This window comes from Micromesistius poutassou, assembly GCF_964030765.1.
Source record: "Micromesistius poutassou genome assembly, chromosome: 21".
NCBI lineage: Eukaryota > Metazoa > Chordata > Actinopteri > Gadiformes > Gadidae > Micromesistius > Micromesistius poutassou.
This window is the reverse complement of record NC_140291.1, coordinates 9,646,646-9,668,943: the sequence shown is the minus strand read 5'-3', so window position 1 is coordinate 9,668,943 and position 22,298 is coordinate 9,646,646. Positions and strand designations below refer to the sequence as shown.

At 43.6% G+C, this 22,298-nt stretch overlaps 1 protein-coding gene across 2 annotated transcripts in view; it reads left to right on the top strand.

Moving 5' to 3' along the window:
* Nucleotides 1–22,298, top strand: part of jmjd1cb (jumonji domain containing 1Cb) — a 100,394-nt gene that overhangs the window by 24,529 nt on the left and 53,567 nt on the right. The window lies entirely within an intron of this gene.

The following is a 22,298-nucleotide window of genomic DNA, read 5'->3' as shown; positions in this document are numbered from 1 at the left end:
TGCCATTTTGCAGTCACATGCTGTGGATGGTAGTTTGCGCACTATACTTGCAGAACTTCAATAATTCTGAGATGCCCAACACCGGTTGGAGCAGTTCAATCACGGCGACTGTAAAGTAGGTTAAGGGTTTACAGGGGGATCAGGGAGAAGGAGGGGGGCTTAGGGGAAGGTTTTAGTTTGACAGGGCTTTCAGGAAGCATTGAAGGCCATCACCCCCGAGCACCATCCTGGCTTCAGGTACGCCAGGCCTCCCCGTTGGTCAGTGGGTTGACCTGCACAACAGAACTCAAAAAAAAGATCCTAACAATCTATCACCTAAAAGAGCTCATATCATTTCTTGCATATCTGCTACATAGAGTCATGCAAGCATGCAGTCTGTCCTGCAAGCATGCAGTCTGTCCTGCAGGACAATGTGTCTTACTAGCTAGCTGTTGTGTTTATTTGCAGAGTACTTCCCTCATCCTTTGAGGGGGAAAGGTCTTAAGGGCAATGTAGTCAATGAGACACTTTTTTTAAATCTCACAACAAAAACATGGTTAATCTTGGTATGAGTCACCATGGAAACCTGCACCTTGAACGAAAACTGGGTTTTGATTGGTTGCGCTTTTCATTGCCAGGGCAAAGGTAAGAAAGTGTGATATTTGCGTGTGGTGAGAAGGCGTAGGTAGAGCGGTAACGCTTGTCAGAACAGGAATAGCATAAAGACGATGCTGATCATGAACAATGGCCTTAACACTCCCTACTTTGGTCCAACTACAGCTGATAACTATACACCTCATTCAACAAAACAATCGCTCATACAACCTTTGGTAGTTCAAACACTAACCCAATGAGGTCATCTTTGGCTGTTTAAGTCTGAAAGAGAGACTGCTGTCAGCAGTGACTCTGGTGTTTGTTTACATCCCCATGACTTCCTGCTAGGCGACCCAGAGAGGAGGGAAGGCGTTGATTTGAGGGTACGGAGACAGTTGTACTACTTAATCTAACCCCTGTGGTCTGTGTCTGTGCGTGGGTGTGTGTGTTTGTCTGTGTTTGCACACTGCACATGTGGCACTAATGCCTGCCCTAACCACACTTCTATTTAGGTGCTGTCGACAGATAATGACTAGAGCCTTCGTGGCTGCTTGGATGCTTATTTATCTGTCTTACTACTTAAAACAAGAGTGCCGCCAAAGAAGATATTTCACATATTTTCCTTTCATGTTGTATTCAAGCTAAATTCAGGGGGTTGAAGGTCATAATGCAAGATCAGCATATCTAAGATGACATTTGGTTACACATTTTCTAAATAATTTGTTAAAGGAGCTAAATGTCACAAATGTACTGTACTGGATCAAAAAATTCCCACAGTATGTCATCAGAGATTAAGGAAACATGCCAAAATACTGGCTTCTCTGACAACAATGCTACAGCCATTATGTTCTCCTTTGTTTTGTTCTATGATTTACTATTCTCCCAGTACCCTGTGATGCCAGATATGTTGACTGACCCCTCAGCTAATTGACTAATTAGTCGTGGGACTCTTAAACGACTATGAGTTGTGCAAGTTGAGTAGTCACCATTGTTGTTCGGACAAGCAGGTGCATTATGCGTCATTTATGATAAGCACTGTTATTTTAGTCTCCCCAGGTTTCATTGTTGTTCAAATTAAAATAGTCTAGGATATAGGAGGATATAGTAGCGGGGATCCTTCCTTTCCATATAATACATTTTGTTAATCTTTGTGAGCCTAAGATGTCTGTTTGCTACGTCCATTTACAAAAGACCAGTATATTTTCTTTAGCTTATCAAATCTACTTTGTGTGTCAGAAGAATTTTTTTGAAAGCTGAAGAATATTGACAACATTGATCAACATTGTCAAAAATACTATTTGCTCATATCATTAGAAAGAGCAGTAAAAACCAGGTCAAATAACGTTCTGCTGTGGGTGTAACAAACACAGACTGCATACAATATTAAAACTGACTTTTGATAGACTAAATTGGTGTAAACCAAGGCAGAATATTGTTTTAGCACTCAAATTATAAGCAAGTTTGCCTCCTTGTTGAGATTTGGACCGTGTACTCTCTCCAAATATTGTGATTGCACACACTTGAAATGCTCTGTCAATGTTACATACCTTTATAGCTAGGGTAGGCAATTTATTTTAGAACCATTTGATATAAACATTTTTTTTTATTCTCTAGAATTTCAGGAAAACCATGTATGTTGTGTTTTCTCCTTTGAAATGTCGGTTTGGAGGTGATATTCACTTTTGTTTGCCAGTGTTGCACTACCCAATGTTGGGCGGTCTCTAATCAACACTATGATTAATTAATCAGTGGTCTGCTGTATGGCTAGCTCCACCCATATTCCCAGCAATGCTTGCTACCTGGTGAAAACAGGTCAAACCAGTACAGCTGCTACATACTGGAGTGGTCTGAATGGTCAGATGGAGGGCTTTAGAGCAAAGCATTGTCTACCCAGAACATGTGTATTAGTGTGTCTCAGCTATTGTATTCCCCCGTCTGGAGACCTCTTCTTGCTTTGTATTTGTTATTACGATTGGCCTACTGCTACTCGTTCACTAAGGCCACTCTGCTAATGGTCCATTATGAGGACATGCCAAAAAGGAGTTAATGGCATGCTTTACCTAAAGAGAAGACAACATCGAGTGACCTTCTATGTCTCCCTTGTTCAGGGTTATTACTCATTTCATAGCCTATGCTCATGGTCCCTTTTATGGAGCAGAATCCTAGTTTTGGTTTTTCCCGCATGGTTAGCTTCAGCAGCTAACATTCAGTCTCTATAGGATTACTGTGGATTATTTTATTTTATTTTATCAAAATGCATCCCTGAAGTTACATTCACACCGATAGTTGGGGAGACTCCCATTCAGGGTTGAGGTTGAAACGTTGTTTTCATTTCGGACCTTGTTAACGCGGCCGGGCGGATCCCTCGTTCATCTGACAGTTTTTTTAGTTTAGTTTTTATTCATACAAAGGGCTTAAATTTCAGTGCAGGATTGCAGGTATTGCACATATTTTTTTCAAATCCCGCAACTCAGGCCAGCATAATGTGGGACAATCCCGCACAAATTTCACTTTGTTGTCTGATAAATGTGTAAGAACGCGACGTTGTGAATTCGGGTCTATTGACTTCACTTGACGAACCATTTTCCGATTTGTGGTGCATGTCCTTTGTACAATCTTTGATCTGGCGACAAACACACACAAGCGTGCACACAGGTACACAGAACCAATTTCCGCTTGCTCCTTCTCACTCTCTCCCTCTCAAAAGTTGTACACGACCCATGTGCTGTTCTTGGCAATTATTTCCATCACTATGAGCTTTCAGTAGGCTAATGCAAAAATACTGCTGGCTTAAATGTAACTCTACAATTTCAGTGCGGGATTGCGGGTATTGCGCAATCAGTAGGTACACATTCATGGTACATCAGGATACTGATGTACCCTAAAGATGTGACTAAGAGAGGAGAGGGATAAACTCACATGACTAGTTAAGAAAATAAGTCAGCAACTGCTGTTTCCATAGTACATGCAAAAGGATTAAAAGTTAATGAATTCATTGAAAACAAAGTGTTTGATTTCTTCTTTTCTTCATTTTTCAACTGAGCAAAGATAAAGCAGAAGACAAAGTACAGTACACAACAGTTCAAATAATAGCAGGACATTGAGGACGTTGAGGACATTTGTATGAGGAATTTAATGAAGAGAATCCCTTAAATTAGTCTTGGGGGCCAAATGTAATTAAGCTCACAAGTAGTATCCCCCCCAAACTTTAAAAATCCCCCCTATGTGGAGCTCTTAAGGGGGGAATTTGTTTGATAAATGCCATTTTGAAAAAAGTATGCCCTGCATACATTGCCAAAAGGGTTAACATATACAATTTAGATCAGTTAGACATCCGCAATGATCCTTTGGCATGTATGTATGGGTCCCCCAAAGAAAGCTATTGAAAGCTTTTGAGAGGGGGCCCACAGTTTATGAAGAGAATAATGAATAGTGCAGTGCACAATGTGGTACCGTACATAAATATACACAAACATTAGACATTTCAATGCAATCACATACAATACATACAATCAATCATACATTCATCCCAGTACATCCGTCATCTAGCGAGGGCACGTTATATATAGGTAGACAATAGATTTGCTTTTAGATTTATTTTAAAAACGGAGAGAGAACACAGCATCTTCAGACCATCATCAAGTCTGTTCCAGATCTGTGGCCCCCGCAGACATACCAGTAGTTTGGTGTTGGTGCTGGGGGCGGCTGATAGGGAACAGACCGGTGAGTCTGGGGTTCAGACCATTTACTGTTTAATGCCGGTAGTGAAACCAACAAGGTTCCTAGTGCCACCTTCGGTCTCGGAGTGTGTTCCATCACAGTTCTTCCGGATGACACCCAGCGGTGTCGTGGCTGCCGTTGAGGTGCAGGTCAGGATTTAGCACGAGGGGAGGAGGTGGATGAGACAAAGGAGGAAGGTTGCCACTGTGTTGCAACAAGGCTGTCAATATCAATCATACAGAACTAGGGGAGTCCTCCACTAAGATTTAGCATGGTCGATTATGATTCGTCAGATCGCCCAATCATATGATATATTTCTTTACATATAAAGCTCAATAAATGTGGTTTAAAGGCTTGAGAATAATCAAGTGTCTTATCAAAGTTTCCCCCAGCTGTCTGAAGGAGAGCTACTCCGCTATATGACCACCTCTACAAACTCTCGTCTGACAATAGGACGACAATCCGTGCGTCTGTTCTGTCAGCATTTGATCAACTACTATAAGCCTAATATACTATAATATATTATAGTAATAATAATATTGTATACTGTAATTAATATAATACATCTATGAAATTAAACAGTGGGTAGACTGAGAGCTCTGTTCTGTCTATGCATTAGGACCATGACACAAAGAGAATATAGAAGCGTTTGGCTGATTATTTGTGAATATGTGAATGATGCGTTTCAGCATATAGAAAAAAATTCTGCACCATTTAATTTACAGCAAACAGCTGGAACAGCAAAATTGCACTAGTGAATAGCCTACCGATGAATCATTATTATTACCATGGTGTGGTACGACAGCTGCTGTTGACAGTTTGCCTTCAAAATGCTGCCTACACGTTTTACCTGACATTGTGAAACCAACTCGACTCGGGGCCTAGAATGGGCTCTAGTCAAAGAGAAAATGATTGGATAGTGCCACTGCCATTACACAAAGGTGTTTCAAACAAACGATAAAGACATTTATTGAAAACCAAACATAACACAGCAAACAGCACACTCAAGACAATTCTGAAAAAAAAACACAAAAAAACATTGTAGAACTTAAAAGAAAAGCCTTATAGGCTTTTCCTTCTAGAAGCCAAGCAATGCGGTGGTATCACCCATTTAGTACCCCCATCCTCCCAATGGAACATCCCGCTATTACGCAGACACAATCAAACCTAGATGATGATTCACCGTTTAAAGACCACCCTGATTAATGTCTTACAATGGAAGATGGAATCGCCACTCAAACACAAACCGTCCACCATCTCTTCCCCACCGCAACCGCCATTCAAACATCTGTTTTCTAAAAAATCCTTTGCAGTGCTTTCATATTGCTGGACAAAACCTGTTTCACCCCAACTAAGGAAATAATACTTTGAAACGGTCACGAATAAATCTAGTTTACGTATGTAATGAAGTGTATGATATGCAATGGGTTTGCAGAACCCTGGATATGAAAGGCCCACGGCCCCTTGTTTGGCCCAACCCTCATGTGCTTGTGTGACCTCATTACGGACCATCATGTTACAGGAGCCCGTCTCCTACAGGGGCTCACAGCGGCAGCATTGTGTGCATATTAATGTAGGTTCTGTGCAGAGAGGGTGGGCCCCCTGCCCAACAATCTGCTTAACGGAGAGGGAGCGCGCTCATTACTATTCACTGCCACACACAAGTAGCGCAACATAAAGAGACCAAGAGATGAAGGCAGCACAGAGGAATGGAAAGAGAGGGCTCGGGGCTTTGGAAGTAATGCTGAAGGAGCCTTAGCTAAGGTACCAATTTGAAAAAAAACATTCTCAAGTTGGTTTGACGCACGCAGCATTCATTATATGAACAATACCAATAATACATATTTGAACATTTCATTACCGCAATTTCCAATTTTCCTCCTCCTTTTATAACCTTATATATACCAACATATATACTTCTCTAACATTCAAACCATGCTCCACTCTGGTTGTACACAAGTAGTGTCATTCTGTTCTCTCTTAAACCCCTTTCACACATACATTCTTACCCGTAGAGATCTGGAACATTTCCTGCATGGGGTCTTGAATAGGAACAGGGATCGATATTCCGGGAAATCTGCACCGGCAATTGGCCTGCTTAAGACCTACTAACATTTCCGGGTCACTACCGGTACGGCCGTGTTGTGACTGGAAGCAGTCACATTGCCGGGAGAGGCACGTAAAGGTTTGTCTGAAGTGAGACTCTTTCTTACAGAGGGACCTGATCTCAAGGACGTATGTGAAATCTGCCACTATTGATCTTAATGAGCTGATGCTTATCGGGTGATCCGACAGTCGTATCAATACAGATTCTTATGTCTGCAAACAAGCTCCCTTTTGCTGGACAGGTTCAGATTCCGGGATCTCCTCTCGTCCGGGTTTTATGGATGCTGGCAACCATGAGTGTAGCACGAGCAAACCGATCTCAAGTCTCTGCTGAGGACGGATTTGAACCCGCGACTGTTGATCTTATTGAGCCATGGCTTTTGGGAGATCAGATGGTAATATCAATAGTTTGTTTGCAACCCAGCTCGTTTTTTTAATATTTTCTGGAAACGTTTCCGAAATGGTATCCGAAATAAGGGAGCTCCCCTCAGTGTTCGTTACCACCCCCTGCTGGACGCTCTCTGGGCCCATATTCCGACATGGCTATGTTCCTGTGTTTTAATAAGTAGTAAATCACTACCAGTGCCTATCCTTTTTCCATTTACCTAGAACTATGAACTAACTACCTAGAACTATGTGTGAAAGGGGCTTTATTGGATGACATTAATTGTTATATTTGATCATGTTTTGATATCTCAACTCTTGACAGCAACGAGGGAGGAGGTTGATTATGATGTACAGGTCCGAGAGAGGGTCATGCTCCTCGGATATTCCCAGAGAAAACGTTTAGTACTTGTTCCTTTTGAAATACGATAGGTCACTCGGAGTTGCATATGCACATTAAAATGAACATTAAACATTAAAACATTGAACATTAAAATGTTCTTCTACCTCAATTGCCTGCATTAGCAAATGAAAGAAAATAGACGCATAAATGATCGAATGAGAAAAGCCTCACCAACTGACGTCAGTTGGTGAATTAGTATTCATGGCCTCGCCCACCTTGGCTTGCGATGGCCTACGGGAAGACAGTATTGAGTTTGTGCCGGTGCTATTTGTGGCTATAACAAATCAACGTTGCGTCTCTTGGCCAAGAAAGAAGAGTTGAGGAAGAAATGGTTGGATTGGACGTTACCACTTTTTCAACATTTACGCGGCTCGGGCACGGCGGCCTGGGCACGACGATTGAATACAGAAAGAAGAGCCTCCTCGAGGCACCGCGGTGGCCCGAGCTTAGCTCCCAGGCGTGGTGCACGGCGGCCGGTCCCTGCGGTCGCGGTCCCCCGGTCGCCATGCCCCGGTCGGCGTGCACCGGCCGAGCTCCCGGACTCCGGCGGTGCACTCCCGCGGGCACGGCGATTGAATACTGAAAGAAGAGCCACTTTGGGGCGGCCGGAGCTGAGCTGAGCTCCGCCGTGCCCCGCGGCCGCCGTGCACCGTGGCTGCCATGCACAGGCTGCCGTGCACCGCGTCCGGTAGCTCAGCCCCGGCCCGCCGCGGTGCCCCGAGGCAGCTCTTCTTTCGGTATTCAATCGCCGTGGCCGCGGGAGTGCACCGCCGCAGTCCGGGAGCTCGGCCGGTGCACGCCGACCGGGGCACGCCGACCGGGGCACAGCGACCACAGGTACCGGCCACTGTGCACCGATCCCGCCAATCGGTGGGTATGGTCATCCGGACGCGGTGCCCCGAGGCAGCTCTTCTTTCTGTATTCAATCAACCAGAAACCCCCAAGGAGCCCAGTGGTTCTGTCTGTCAGTCTGTCTGTCTGTCTGTCTGTCTGTCTGTCTGTCTGTCGTTCTCCCTCTCTGTGTCTCTGTCTCTCTCTTGTTCTCCCTCTCTCTGTGTCTCTCTGTAAGTTGAATTGGTTTTATTACTGTGACGGACAGTGCTGTTAGCCAATCAGAGGCGAGTCATTTGCATGTCATAGACCTCTGAAGAATAAGTCCCGCCTCTGAGGCTCCCGTGTCTCTCGGCCAAATGTCTATGGGAAATAACATGGGGTTTTTGAATGGTCGTCCATAACAAACTCTGTAGGTGGCGAAGAAGCAAAAGCTGCGTCACGTTTTCAAGTACACCTTTTTCCATCTGGTTTCCACTTGGGTTTTGGATTGTCGGGCCGTTAAAGTAGTAAACTATTATGAAGAAGCATTATGCTAATGCGGATCTGCGCAGACTTAGGACGTCACGACTCTCCCAGTCAAGGTTGCATAGCAACGGCAATGTTTCATAGTTTGTCTTCACCGAAATGGAGTTCAGTGGCACCAGAGCCCGCCTACGGAGGTGGTGCCAACGCTGCTCGTTCATGTGTGAAATTGATCAAATCGATCTAAATCTCAATAACAGCCAACAAACTCTTATCACGGTCAAACCAAAAAGTTAAGTCATGGAGAAAAGAGGCTGAACCTCTCCAGTGAATAAGGTTTATACACCACTGAAATCACGTGTGAAATGACCATCATGGTAGGTTGTGACTGGTTGCGAGCACTCCCTCCTCCATAACAAGTATGAAGTCTGCGCAGATTGTAACTAGCTCCCGGTTAGCATTAATAATCGTTTACTACTTTAATGGCCTGACAATCCAATTGGAAACCAGATGGAAAAAGGTTGTAGTTTAAAACGTGACGCAGCTTTTACTTCTTCGCCACCTACAGAGTTTGTTATGGATGATCATTCAATAACCCCATGTTATTTCCCATAGACATTTGACCGAGAGACACAGGAGCCTCGGAGGCGGGACTTATTCTTCAGAGGTCTATGAGTAAGAGCCAAAATCAGGTCGTTCTTCCCCGCCCACCTCCTCCACCACAGTAGAACAGTGTGAAACAGGAGCACCAGAGCATTTCTTTCACCAAAACCGACTCACAGGGCATTCATTGCTACTATTGACCAATGGCAAGACCAGGGTGTGTGGCTCATTTCATGTACAACATTGCTTACCATAACGCTCATTCACAACAACAGTACTAGCTTAGAAAGAAGCCGTGAAAGTTGGAGTGGGGCTCATATGGAAGTAAATCTGTGCCATAGGGTTTTGAAAATAAAAACCCATTGAATTCTAAGCACTGAATATTTATGCTCTGAATTTAACTCTTTACATTTTCAATAAATCATTTTCACCATTATTTTTCAATGTTAAAAAATTTAAAAGCAAATATTCATATATATTAATATAATATGTTGACTCAAAAAATAGTGTGCATATTACCATACAATGTTTCTCATTGTAAATTGTAATGCTCTTTTAATAGTTTTTTTTTGGTAGGTGCAGTGTGAATTGTGCAGTCGGTGGGCACATTTTGAGTGTTCAAAAGCTCCACATAGAGTTGCTTTTGAAAAAGCAAATTTTTCCTTTGAAGTCTTTACCTGGTCATTTCCATCAGAAGCGAGGCTGGCTGAAGGGCAGAACGTCCATTGTCATTAACCTGCCTCGGTTCTCTGCAAGATTGTATCCGATATATCGAGAATGTATAAGTAAAAGTATGCCATATACATGAATTGCAGTTTAATACAAAACCTCACATCTATGACATGGGCTCACCGTTGTCTTTCAGAAGACGTAATTAAATCCAACAATCGCCTTGCTGAATCAACGATGTCACCCTGACTGACGTTGCTGCCCTGTCATAACAAATATAGCACAGAATAAACCTTAATGCTTGATACTATAGCCTAGTAAACAGTATGATAGAAAATGATTGAGGATTAGGCCCCGTCCACACGGAAATTATTTTTTGATGAACCCTGAAATCTTCAATAAAGACGTTATAAACCAGCATCAAAATATGCTCCCCATATTCTTACAGTTTACATAGGGTGAGTAGTGGTGTAAAATAACGTGATTCTGCAGTCAGATTCTGCAGAATCGGGTATAGGGTACCCTTCTGATAGGGTAGCATGATTTGATAGACACTGGCAGGAGCTCAGCTCCGGGGGCCGGGGGGATTGAAGCACTAAGCACTATATATAATATATATACTTTTATTATGCCCATGGGAAAATGAATATGTCGCAGCTAACAGATGAGCCGAGGGTTTATTGCGGTCAATGGACCACATTTTTCAATTCAACGTCCTTCTCATCCATACTGTAAGGTTGTACTGGACAACAAACCACGTGACACTATGTACAAGTGTCCGTTAGTATTGTCCATTGCTGAATCTTACAGAAACAAACCACACTAATGGCATATATATATAGAAAAATGTACTCACCGAAACACCATCATTGTTGCTGTTACCGTTGGACATGGCTAAAATATGGAAGTATATCTGCTTTGCCCTCCCGCGTGAGAGTCAGGTATCCTCTCCTTGCTTGACCGCGATCTAGCATCTAGGATAGATTGCTCTTCCTTGGGTCCCCGGATGTTAACACTGACTTTGGCAGGTTGAATTTTGGGACTTTGAAAATATTTGAGTTGAATTTTTTTTTTAACGTTGAATTTTTTAACATTGAAAAATAAAGGTGTGAAAATGATTTATTGAAAATGTAAAGAGTTAAATTCAGAGGCCAAAAAATCAGATACGTTATTTCAATGCATAAATATTCAGTGCTTAGAATTCAATGGGTTTTTATTTTCAAAACCCGATGGCACAGATTTACTTCCATAGGTTCACCTACACTTTAAATAATTGTATAGTAACTTTAGTATGAGAGAAAACCAGCGTCAAGCTGGAGAAGCGGTGGTTTAAATTTAGGTCAACTATCTTGCCCTGATTTTTTTCTTTGCTGTTTTCCTTCCCTTTCTCCTTTGGCTCCACTCTTCCATATTGAGAGAGAGAGAGCGAGAGAGAGAGAGAGAGAGAGAGAGCGCTTATGGCTTCTACGTAACTCAATACAGACCTAGTCCTGCATGCTCCACTCGCTGAAACAGAGATCCTCTTTGTTCGCTGATTCTACCCTAAAACTGTGTGTGTTTGCGTTCTTGTAGGTGTGTATTTTTGCGCATGGAAATGTCAGACCTCCCCTTACTTTCCCCCTGTAGCTTTCTTTCTAAGTTACCACACACACACACACACACACACACACACACTCTAGATTTGTCTTTCAAGTCTCTTGCCCTCTCACACACAAAGACTGTCCCTCCCCCATACTCTGTCTGGTTTAACTGTAGTCACATGAATCAGTAGTAGAGTCGACAACATAGGACCATCACGTGAACCAATCAGCAGCGTGTGTGCTCAAGCAACTACAGCCAAGTGCTAGGTTAATGTAGTGTGTTTGACATGTCCACAATGATGACATTGAAAGGACACCTCAAGCGACGCTAACGCCACACGATCAGTCTATGGTTATTGGTTAAGCCATCCCCGTTCAACTGTTGGTCAGTCCTTGGTCAGCGTGGTACTGAAAGCCTCAACACATCTCAACGCTGCCACCAACAGACCCTTTGGCTCCCACCTTAAAGCGGAGCTCTTTTGAGGAGGTCAGGATAACTTGGAGACCTTCCTGATCACATGACCTCACTTTCTGTTCACACGGGTCATAGCGGTCTTATGATGTTAACGGGGCGAGGGACTGCGTCGTGGTTGATGACATCAAACACTGGCCTACGCTGGTAACAGTTATGGTCTCTCCTGAGGCGTAGAGGAGGGTAAACACAGCCATGAGGTCCATTATCAAACAGGAACAAGAGGGTCCGCCACAAAGATGTTCTGGCACTTCTTCTTCTCACACAGCTGGGGGATGAGGCAGTACTGAGCACTGACTCCTCCCACTATCTGTGAATACACAACAGTGAACTCAACCATGAAAGCACTTTGTGATCAAATTAAAATAACAATTTTACTGCTTTGTCTTGCCATCCAGTCAAAAAGATGACTGGACGGCATTAACAGATTGTACACCAATGCTATAGGCAAATTGTCATATGTAGTATAGCTAAATATGACAATTGACTAAAATTACAAGTCACATACTGTGGAAACCCACCACAGTTTCAGATTGGAGAAAGCAAATAGTTTCTTTCATACTTAAATATTGCTAGCATTTCTGCTAGTTTATCAATTAAAAGTGTGAGATTGATGTGTTGAACATAGCGCGCACACACACTGTGTGCGCGCACACAGCTTCTCTGGATGTATTGGGTATGCTCTGTATAATCTCATTCCATGTGTGTCCCGTACAACGTCAGAAAACTGAACTAGATGCAGTTGAATATCTTATTTGCAATTCATTACGGACAATAACCCCAAGAAGAAAACTAAATACAGCTTAGCAAACATTATGTAAAAAAGTGTTTATTATTTCCATACCAACACCGGAAAAGGGACACACACACACACACACACACACCACGCACGCACGCACGCACGCACGCACGCACGCACGCACGCACGCACGCACGCACGCACGCACGCACGCACGCACGCACGCACGCACGCACGCACGCACACACACGCACACACGCACGCACGCGCGCGCACACACACACACACACACAGAGAGAGCTTCAGGGGAGTAGTGGGATTTTCCCATGCTGCATCTGCAGCGACTGCCCTAGTTTCCAGTGACCGATTGTCTCGATGCAACACTGCTATTATTAGGCCTGTATTGTGAGGAGAAGGTGGAGAGGGGTGGGAGGAGGAGGAGGAGGTATGGGAACAGAGGACAGATATGAACACATACACAGAAGAAGAGATGATGAAAATACATGGAGAGCAGAGGGAGAGCATTTGTATGCTCTCTCCTCCAAAAGTAAACCACCTTATTCACTGGCTGCTATGCTTTATCCGATAAGAGACAAGGAATATATTTGAGAGAGAAACACTGGATGATAAACGTAATGGTCTCATAGGGTCAGAATGAATCCATCTGAATGAAATTTTTGGCAGGCTATGACATGTCCTAACTATTAAAGGATTAATTGACCCCTAAGTGCACCCGTACAGTCCAAAAGTTTTCTACAACATGAATCACTCTTTTTGACAAAAAAGTGTAAGCCCTCTTTGTCAGGCTTCTAGCTAGCATTTCTGTTGAACTCAGATCCTAAATGCACCACATGATGGAGCGCGGTCCACAGAACACCACCAGCGTGGCATAGCTCGGACAGAGCTCACAGTCGGAGATCATCAACTACTACTCTGCTTTCTCCCCTGACCCCTTCCTATGTCAGATCTGTTTGGCTGTATGAACTGGCTCACTCTGATCAGATGATATGTCACCTGCACCAGCGGCTGGCAATATTTCTAAAACAGAATCGCAACAACCAGAACAAACAGTGGCCATCTTTGCTCTCGCTAGCTGTTAGCAATTCGGCAGTCATGACGAATTGCGGGGGGACATCTACTTTTAGCTTGATTGGTGTTTGAGAACGAGTCATTTGAATAGCTCACGCTGTCGATAATTTGCAGTGGCATACAGAAGGAGTGCCCCTGTGTTAGTTCCCATCTCCGACCTCTATAAATGTAGCACTGTGTCGCCACCGCGCTCCATGCAGCAACGTTTAACCCATAGCTGATAAAAATGTACTTTTAGAGTGCACAAAGCACTAGAGCGATCTGCTCCTTTCTTTTCCCAGTGGAGCATAGAAGTTAGGTTGCACCAGCCTGCTAATGGATGTTTACCCATGTCTGTCTTTCTCTGTCTGTCTGTCTGTCTGTCTTTCTCCTCTCGCTCTCTTTCTCTGTCTCTCTGTCTCTCTGTCTGCCTGTCTCTCTCTCTCTCTCTCGCTCTCTCGCTCTCTCTCTCCCTCTGGAATCCTCTCATATTTCTCGCCCTGTTCCTTCACTTCCTCCCTCTTGTGACCACTCTCTCCTGTATCATATTGTTCTCCATCTCCATACACAAGCTCTCTATTCGGTGGGACATATTTCCATGCCTTTAATTGAGCAACACAGAGAGACGAATAGAGAGAGAGACAGACAAATGTATCTTCAGCATTATCAGGGGATTATTCTGCTGGTCGGGATGGCTCGCTCCCAGTGTGTAAATATTCCTTTTATAATGTGTTCTATGTGTGTATACTTTATATGTTTTGTGTCAGTATATAGTGGTGTAAATGGTCAACAATATGTATTATGTAGAACCAGTGCCACAGTGATAGTTTTTAAGAAACGTATAAACAATGTTTTAGTCATATTGGATATATAGATCTATTCATCAGGGTTGAATAGTAAAATCATTGTTTTAAGACCCTAATTCTCTCAAACAGCCATGGGTAAAAAGAGCAGAAGTGCAAGATTAAAAAAAATAACACCCTCCCTGCCCAAGTTTGAGTATGTTGCATTCATGCCCTTGTGAGTTATAACACTGTGTGTGGCGTGGGATCGACAATATTCCTCAAAGAAATGAAAGTGGTCAGAGAATAGTCGGGAGCGGTCTTAAGATGAACTGCACTTTGAATGAACAGATATTCTCACTTTTCAAACTAGCTGACTGTAGGCTATACCATCTCTAACAAATGCCACTCAAATTATGAGATCTCACCTACAGCACCTAAAATAGTCTGCAGCACTTTCATCAGGCTTGCATATTAACCATGGATAAGAGAAATGAATTATCGCACTAATCATCAAGAGAACTGAGGCTTCACGATGAGACACTTTTCCTGTTGTATCTTTGTTGTCGTCATCCTATCTCTGTTGTCACAGCCTTTATTGTGAAAAGTCTATTTGTGTGTAGAGGCGGTCTATCACGGAGCAGGCATCACGTCATGGCCTTCACACTCCAGTGTGGACCTTTTCTAATACTTTTCACTTGAATTGCACAAAGCCTCCTTTAACATGCCCCTGTTGGCCACCACTGGAGCCTCTGCAGTGAGGCAGCAGTGCTAACCACTTGCCCCCCCTGCTGAACAGTGTGGTTCCATCATCAGGGCCATCCTTGATCCATCCAGGCCAAATTGACTGTTTATTCCCAGCCTTTTGGTTTGGCACCTTCTTTGTTTTTGCTTATTCACAGACACGCAAATCTTCTCCAATGAAGAACAGCCTTCCTTAAATCAACTGGAAACCTGCCAGCCCTCTGTCTTTGATCATGAGTGCCCTGGCCTCATCCCTTATGAAGTGGAGTATATTTGTATGTTTCTATTCAAGTATGACATGTCATCTAATAGGCGCCCAACTGTATCTGCTAGCCAATGTGGAGGAGGTTTCTGTTGTACAGTACTGTGGTAGTGTAGGACAATGTGTCGTAGGATCTGTGATAGTAGATAGATGGTGCATAGATGGATGTACGGACAGAACAGTGGTGCATTATTTAAGTGCCTGGTGTTTATAATTGAACAAGGAAGGAAGAAGTGATGAGTAATTAATGAGGAATCCATCATGACGTCTCACTCTTTGGCTGCTGGTCGCTGGGGGAGGTGCTTCAATGCACATCCTGGGCCTGCCCAGGCCCCTGTCAAACGGGCGTCACACTAGACCTGGAGCCACCTGTGTTGGGGTTCAAGAGGGGAGCCTTCACCTCCCTCATTCAGAGGAAACATGCTTCCTACTCTATTTTGATGAAAGAAACCTTTGCTCACAAGGGGGGTGGCCCATGGCCTGGGATGGCTGCAGCAGCCAGACATCTGTGTTTTACTTCCTCAAGACAAAGACTGCTGCTAGGAGGGCTATAAATGATTCAATCCCTATAAGTGTCCCTGGACCTAGCTGGCACGGCTGGGGCTACCATACCATATGGCTAGAAAGACCTGTGTGTAGTTTTTGACTAAATTGTACATTAGTAGTGTTGCCTACTACTCTGTCTCTGTATGTATCTTCCTGTTTCTGTCTGTCTCTGTCTCTCTGTCTCTGTCACTGTCTCTCTTGCTCCGTCTCTGTCTCTGTCTTTGTTTTCACTTATCCATCCCTCCTCTACCAGTCAGTCTTACTCTGTTTGCATCACTGGGCCTATATACACACACACATGCTCATTCTCTTGTGTCAATGTGATTTGACCCTGCATGCTTTTTAGGGTCACAGCAGGCCAACTACCAGTTCAGCTGGAATCAAATGTTGCATGATGAGATCCATGTTACACTTTATATCTAGTTTTATTTCTCACTCTCTCTGCCTCCCTCTTTCTCTGTGTCTGTCTCTTCATGTCTCTGCCTCCCTCTGTCTGTCTCTTCATCTCTCTCTCTCTCTCTCTCTCTCTCTCTCTCTCTCTCTCTCTGTGTCTGTCTCTCTCTTCATGTCTCTCTGCCTCCTTCTCTCTCTGTCTCTGTGTGGATCTGATTGGTATTCTGGTCCAGTAGAATGCAGCAGCAGCATCATTTGGCTCTGTTGTCAGGGAGGGGGTGGTTACTGCGTTTCCAACCTGGTTACCAAGGCTGCTGGTCGCCTGGCAGATTCAGTCACACTGTTCGTTCTCTATCTCCTGACACTCTTCCTCTCTGCTTTGTCCGTCCTTTCATTGTACTAATCCAAAAAAAAAATGACCCGATCAGATGTTCTTGTGTGTTTCTTGTTTGATATCTCAAATTGCATTTTCTCAGTCTGTTTTGTTGGTGCTTAGTACTGATATCTTATGTAATTTATTGTCTTAACAAAATATTATTTCATCAAAAGGTTGTAAAATAATGGTTGGTTAGGTGTGTGTGTGTGTGTGTGTGTGTGTGTGTGTGTGTGTGTACACTGACTACCTGCTTCCCCTTCATCAGTCTGCTTTGCCTTTTGTTCTTCTGCTCTTTGTTTCATCCCCTCTTGCTGGCAGCTAGTATAAACACATGACGCACTGATGCACACCTATCTATTCTGCCTCCCTGTGCTTCTCCATATAACTCCTCTTCTTAATACCACACCCACTTTCCTGATTTCCTTCTTGATCACCATGGTATTTTCTATTGACACTTTTTCTGATTTTCCTCCTGGATCACCATGCCATCTTCTATTGACACTTTTCCAGATTTTCATCCTGGATCACCATGCCATCTTCTATTGACACTTTTCCAGATTTTCCTCCTGGATTACCATGCCTCCTCTATTTCTGATGCCGGCTTTATCTGACTGCTTCCCCTCAGCTCCTCCACCCATCTCCAACTCCCTTCTCGTCCTCCTCCTCATCCATCCTTGCATCTTGTCTGCATCCTTCAGTCCAGTCACGTGGTCCTTTGTTCTCCTCTGGTTCCAGTGTGGATGCTCTGCTCTCTCCTCCCCTCTTCCGCCTCATCCCACACCCTCTCTGTGTTCTGCATAGTTTGCTCCTCTTCCCCATGCCCTCTCTATATTTCTTATCAAGCCTATTTCTGTCTGTACCCTATGTTCTTTCTCTTGAACATCCAGTTTTCAAATGTGCACACTCTCTTTCTTGCTCTGTTTTAAATTGAAATGTCTGAGTACCAGAAGAACCAGATAACCACACTGGTTATTCTGCTTATAGACCTGCCAAATGCAACTCACTCTTTATTCCCAATGCACATAACTTCAGTTTGGAATTGTGGCAACTGCAATTTGTACAATGCATGGGCTATAATGTAGCTCGTCCTATTAGGTGAACGTTACTGTGTTAGTTGGGAATGATGTGACTGCAACCATAGCCAATTGTACATGAGTTAAGCTAAATGAGCTATCGGATGTTTGGCACAGTAGCAAGCTAAAATGTAAATAAAAAATAGCACCAACCATCCGTTGTACATTTAGCAAGTACGCCTTGCACTGATTCAATTGGAAATCATATTCAAATTCAAATATTTGAGAAAACGTTAAAGCTATACCTGGAGATATCTGTAAATTGGCCTTTTGCCTCTCTTAACCAGATTCAGTTCAGTGGTTTCATTCCATATCCCTCCTAGTGAGAGGTGAAGGCTGCTCTCCCTGAGCCCCCTCCATTGATATAGCAGCCTAGCTCTGCTTCACGTGAGGGGAACACACCTTTAGCTCTTTACAAACAGTTTAATGTCCAGATGAGTCGCTTATTCAGAACAAGAAACGAACCAATAAAAATTGGTCTACAAACTAGTGACCGACCGATATTATCGGCCGATATGCGTTATTGTGTATCGGCATCGGATGATGATTTACAGTTCAATAAATGTTCCTTTTTTAAATTGAGACTTGTAACATTTGTTATCATCATTGTGTAATTTTTATGATGTAAATTGAGGGAGCAAAAGCAGTATTGGCTCCAAATATCGGCTCAAGAAAATCGGTATCGTCGTATCGGTTATCGGTTAAGGCTGATGAAAAGAAATCTGTATCGGCCCTAAAAAATCCACATCAGTCGATCCCTACTACAAACACACCTATTTTGCATATCACATGCAGAGCATGCTGGTTCATTCTTCCACTTATGTCCATTATATTTCCATAACAAACTTTTTGAACTGTGACAATGTTGTGTTCATGTTTGAGTGATTCACTGATAAACACTCCTTCTCCAACTATGCTGGGTGGCTGCATTGACCAGAATCATAACACAACTTTACTCTTTGTTTCTACTACAAATGTATTAACCAGATCAGGATCAGTATGCCTTTGGTTTGTAAAATAAGAACCATACCACCCCCTTGTAAAATATTGACCTTTGACCCACTAAATAAACATTTGAACCAGTTGGTCTCCCTGAGAAGATTCCCAACATGCTGATCATCAGAGGAAAGCATGTGGATCTCTACCATCTCAGGTCCAGCAGTCTACCTAGGCGGAGTCTCATGGCTCGTGATTACACTACATAGTCACACCATTTACAGGCAAACGTTTACACGCAAATGTTCTCTTTTTGTGTGTTTGTTAAATTCATTGAAGTTGCTCATGGTCTCCAAGTGTGTGTTGGTGTTTTAGTGCTGCATGCATGTGTGTATATTTAGGCCACCACTTTGGCATTCGTGTGTGTGTGTGTGTGTGTGTGTGTGTGTGTGTGTGTGTGTGTGTGTGTGTGTGTGTGTGTGTGTGTGTGTGTGTGTGTGTGTGCGCGTGCGCGAGTGCGTGCTGTGGGTCTGTCCCAGTAAATGTGTCTGTGTTCTCTGTGTGTAACAGGGATAAAGGAGTCCTTTTAGTCAGGATAGCCTAGATGTTTGCTGTGCAGTCGAGCTCAATAAATCAGATTAGAGTATTTGGGCAGCAGGAAGGGTGTGTGTGTGTGTGTGTGTGTGTGTGTTAGTGTATGTGCTTGTGTGCGTGTGCGTGTGTGTGTGTGTGTGTGTGTGTGTGTGTGTGAGGGTTTAGGAGCAATGACGGAGCAGAATAACAAGTGAGAATGAGTGAAAGAGGGGAAAACTTGAGTAAGATTGATGTAGCAGCAGGTACCATAATAGAGCTATACTCATACAATGTTGGCCTGCATGTCACTAGTGTGTGTGTGTGTGTGTGTGTGTGTGTGTGTGTGTGTGTGTGTGTGTGTGTGTGTGTGTGTGTGTGTGTGTGTGTGTGTGTGTGTGTGTGTGTGTGTGTGTGTGTGGTGGGGCACTAGTGACTGCTGTCAGCAGGCCATGTATCTAAATAGGGGGCTCCGTACAACACTTGACCACATGTTGTTTGTCACTTTGCTTTGCCTGCTTAAGCCCGTTGCTGGGATACATACAAATGAACCTTTTTAATGATTAAAACATAAATGTTCTGTCTTCAAAACCACGCTTTTCTGATATAAACAGTTCCTTAGCAAGCTATAATGTGGAATGGGCGTCCACCTATATCACCCATGAGCTGACATGGCTGTGGTGCTGGGCTGTGCAGCCAATGTAGGCCTGTCCCGGATCAAGCACTGGACTTCAAAACCACCTCCAAAAAAACAACATCCAAAATAAGTGATTGCATTGATGAATGTAATCAACAAGCCCACTATTATCCCCAGTGTATGGTAGTATACTAATGCTTATACATTGTGGGGGCCTGATAGCCCAGCCCCCATGAAGCTCCATGTCCGCCCTGCTGCCTTTGTTCTGTCTGTCCTTGGCCCTCTGTCACTCCACACCGTGCTGTGGCCATGCTGCTACCAGCTACTGATACAGTGTGGGTTTTTCTGTGTGTATATGTGATTGTGTCCACACACTCCATGCTCACTTCTGCTTTGGTTGCTATAGCAACAACTCATCAGATGTATCAGTATGTCTACATGTCTCTCTCTCAATTGGTATTCTGTGTGTGTGTGTGTGTGTGTGTGTGTGTGTGTGTGTGTGTGTGTGTGTGTGTGTGTGTGTTAATTAGTTCCTAAAGACGTCATCGATTCCTTTTCACATGGATAGGTTTTCGAAGGATGTATATATGATCTGTTATATATATGACCCTAACCCTTAAAGAATTATACATGTTTAATGCATTCAGAACCAAACCGCTCAATGAAGTGATTGGTTTTCTCTGCAGTGAGAGATGGTTTAAAGGCCTTCACGGATTCACCACCATCCCCTGGTATATGCGTTCTGTGTCAGAATGCTAGGGAGGGTGCCGTGACGACTAGCCGGCGCTGCACCTGCTAGTCACACCGCAGACACAAGCCGGTTAAAGCCGTTCTGCCTATTGGCCTATTTAACTCCTCAGAGCACGCATGCCCTATTGATATTGAAATATCTATATAAGAATTAGATCATGCGTTTAATAGGCCTTATAAACCAATGTTTAAACAACCCGAGTATCCCAAAACATTGGTTTATTATTTGATCAAAATTAGATTATATTAAATGAAAGATTAAAATGTTTAGTTTAATTTAATCCGGTTCACACTTGTCAACACGCTCTTCACCCAGTAATGGGTGGGCAGCTCACCTTCTTCAGGTATCAAGCATTTACATTGGCTCTTAGAATTTTCAAATTGTTCAGCACAAAGAGCCCGATTAACCATGAGGGAGGTGAGTCAGGAGCGTCCCTAACAAAGAAACGGGAACACAATGTTATGCTACACAATACCAGAAGGCCATGAGCTTTCTTCAGTTGGCCACCTATACTGTGAGACAGGGGGACAGGTATTTTCAGCCGGCGTTTATATTGCTTTGCGCATTTCTCACAATTTTTACTGTTGTTGAGTGGAGTTGTTCAGAAGTTTTTTCACATGATCATCTGAATGATTCCTGTCTGCTGTCAACTGTCTGCTGTCAACTGACTGCTGTCTGCAAATGAGCTGCCTCAATTGTGTGTGTGCATGTGTGCTCTATATTAATGTCCAAACCTTGATTGGCTACTACCGTGTCTTGTTTTGGGAAAGTAAACAAATTGAAATCTTAAATGGTTACACATATGGATTGTGTATACACAGAACCAAAGAGGTATACTCTTCTTAGTCATTTGTGTTTCATAGACGTGTGTGTGTGTGTGTGTGTGTGTGTGTGTGTGTGTGTGTGTGTGTGTGTGTGTGTGTGTGTGTGTGTGTGTGTGTGTGTGTGTGTGTGTGTGTGTGATCAATTAAAATGTGATCTATAATAAATGAATGAAGCATTGGTTTCTGATGAGCAACATGTTCCTCGATGAGAATCAATCAGTGGAAATGGAGACAAAGCTGAGACCTGTATGGGCTGCTGCAGAAAGGTCTCAGGGTCTCTGGTAAACGGCCTCGAGGCCAACAGGCTGGGCGCTTTGGGGCACCGTGGTCCTTTGTGGAAATGGATTTGTTTTCTTCATCTAAATACAATGGATATTCAGAAACGGTTGCAGAATAGGGCCAGAGAAGCAGAGAACCAATCATTGCTGATGAGCTTGAGTGGGAAGAATTCCAGAAAGAAGAAAAAGAAAGAGGGAAAAAATATATATTTAAAATAGTGGAGGGAGAGAGGGAGCCAGAGAGATGGCCAGAAAAGGATTATTGTTATGGGTTGCCCTTGATGGCTACTGGTTAGAATCATCTCTCAGCTGAGTGCAGTGGTGCATTATAGGGTGGGGGTGTGGGCACTGAGGGAGATGGATGGATGGATGGGGGGAGGGAAGGCGGAGCCGGTGTGAGAGGCTGTGTGAGGAGAAATGCACTCGTTGATCTCTCTCCTCTGCCTTCGGTGCAATGGGTGGGGGAGGGAGATGGATAGAGTGCACAGCATCCAGCGCAGAGGGAGAGAGGTC